Genomic DNA, 2855 nt, shown 5'->3' on the forward strand with positions numbered 1-2855 from the left:
TTCAATTCTTTCTTCAAGTATCCTCAGGTATGCAAAGTGTAAGGAACACTGCTCACCATGGTCTCATAGAAGGGTGATCGCAGAGTATTTATGAATGTGTCAACCATCTCATTATCACTCATAATAAACTTTCCTTGAGCAACATTCTTTCCACCTTTGGGTATACTATTTGAATGATTTTGACTGCTTTTTCACCATACTCTGTAGTTGTAATCCATGAGATGTCACATTCGTGTTATATTTGAAATGTTTCAAGAAAGCACCCACCAGATCCTCCCAAGACTGGATGCATGAATGTTCAAGATGATAGCCTCAGTTAATGCCATGTCAAACAATCTACCTTGAAAGGAATGAATCAGCAACCTTTCATCATATGCGCACACAGTCGTTTTCTTGTCATACGCCAAGAGACGAGTCTTAAGACAAATGATCCCTCTATATTTCTCGCCTTTGGAAAATTTAAACTTTGAATGTATCAACAGATCCGGGACTAAGCAAGCCTTGCAACATTTTCAGACTTAAATGCTTCATTCACCTTCTATGGCTGTCATCCTTTTTCAGCATTTCAAATTTACCCTTATCAACCTCAACATCCATTTGTGCACAAACATGGAAAGAAGACTTCAGCTCGGATTGCCTTGTTACCATCATGTTCACAATACTTGATTAAAGCATTTTCCTAGGGACCATGAAAGTGGTTGCCCCAAGCTTGTTTTCCACTTCAACTTCGTTATCTTCGACCCTTTTGAGTGTGAATTTGCCCCAAGTACGCTCCTGAGGGTGAAGTGTAATTTAGGGGAAGACCATGTAAGGGAAATTTTGGGTCTCTTATACACTTGGTTGTCGTCGTGGTGCACACGAATCTCCAGTTCCCTGTAAGGCATTCGGGGCCTTTAAGGCTTGGCTCATTTGCCCCTTCAATTGTTGGATATCAACTTTTCATCCCTTCTTGAACTTCTCCTTGGTTCTCCAAGATTTGGTAACTGGTTCGAGTCCTTTAGGGTATCTTGATATTTTTTGAAATTTTATTAGATGAAACACAAGAGAAAAAGAAAATAAAAATGAAAAGAAAAAGAGAAGACAATGTAGTTCAAATGCTCTAGTCAGAAATTATAAAGCCATGAAAAGATTGCCCCGGTATAATTTGGAAATTAACATGAAACAAAGTCAATAGGGCGGTCCATCATTCAGAATTTCCCAAGATGTGAGGCATATGAAGTTTTGGTCAACTACCCTAGGGCCTTAACCATCAGATTTTTCATTTCTCCGATCGGATCTTGCAGCAATTTGAGGAAAGTTTCAATCCCCTTAAGCAGGTTAAAATATCGGCAATGCAGACTCAGCCTCGGCTAATGACTTAGGAACGTTTTCAATGGCTTCATTGGTAAGGGAAGCTAGTTGTGAGAGGCNCATTTGGGTCAGGAGAAATTAACTTGGATGGCAACTTGACTGTATTAGCCCTCTTTGTGATCAATCTGGCTAAGGGAAATCTTTCATTAATGGCCCATGATCTTAGGCCTCTCTTCGAACTCTGTAGCTTGCCCTTTGTTCAACAACATACTCTTTCTTCTGAATCACCAGCTTTTTGATGCCTTTTTTAATTCGACGACGTCGTTCCTCCTTCAATTTGGCCATTACTGCTCTCACCCGCTGCTTAGCATTATGAACTTGTTTCTCGCAGTTTAGGTAAGGAGAAATTAATTTGAATGGCAACTTGATTATCTTAACCCTTTTCTTGATCAATTTGGCTAAGGGAATCTTTCACTAATAGTCCATGATCTTGGGCTTCTCTTCAAGCGAACAGTGTTGCCCTAAGTGTCCCTAGCATGAAGCATTTCAGTAAAGGTCTCTTCCTCAGAAGATCTGCAATATGGCACAAGATGCAGGTTTTGGTGACCCTCTCATAGGATAGCCAAATTATTTTTTCTTCCCTTTTTTTTTCTTTTTTCCTTTCTTCTTTCTGTTTTTGTTGTTTTTTTTTTATCTTTTGTTTCTTTTTCTCTTCTTTTCTTTTTTTTTTCTTTCTTTTTTTTGACACACACACAACAATGGATACCCATGAGGGGGAGTCATTAGGGTAATTCCCGCAACAATGTGCGATACATGATATTTGCTGCCAAGAGACACACCATTTAAACTTTTCCTCTTCTGAGCCTGCACAGAACAACGTTCATTCATTTGCCCCTTTCATCTTTGGTTTACAATGCAGTAGTTCACCCAGGGGACATGTGGCATTCAAAGCACTCTTACTCCTACGAGAAATGAAGCATACATACGACACCGGTAAAGAGTGTAACATCTTCCTGACCTTTAGCTCATGACACTAATTAAGAGTCCCGTAAATTTCAGTTAGGACAACCAAGACTGGACTCTCAAAGCAAACTTTTTATCTTGTCAATGCTCTCATTGCAGCGTAGTCAACAAAATCCCTTGTACTAGGAAAAAGCATGACACCATAGTCGATAAGAGCTAGTACATTTATGTGTTTCTCATTTTTCCTCCTCGGTCAATCAATGCAAGAACCACCATAGGTATCCTTGAGGAAGGTCCCTTGTTGTACCTTTAAGTATGAATTCACTCTCCAACTTCATAGGGGGAACTTTCGTTATCCTTGCTAGCTGCAAATCAAGTATATACTGCCCAAGGTGGTATGAAGTGTTTCCCTTGAAGAATACATCTAAGGTCTCCTCCAATTCTTCTATTGTTGTCATCAACCAGAAATGGGTCATAGTGTTGGGCTAAAACAATAATTGTTGTCGTCTGGACCTCCACCTCTGACAGGATCAACAAATTCCCACCCATTCCTGAATGCATTTTTCAAGGTCATCTTTTTCATATCCCTCAAGAGATTGATA

This window comes from Vigna radiata, chromosome 11 (assembly GCF_000741045.1).
Source record: "Vigna radiata var. radiata cultivar VC1973A chromosome 11, Vradiata_ver6, whole genome shotgun sequence".
Lineage (NCBI taxonomy): Eukaryota > Viridiplantae > Streptophyta > Magnoliopsida > Fabales > Fabaceae > Vigna > Vigna radiata.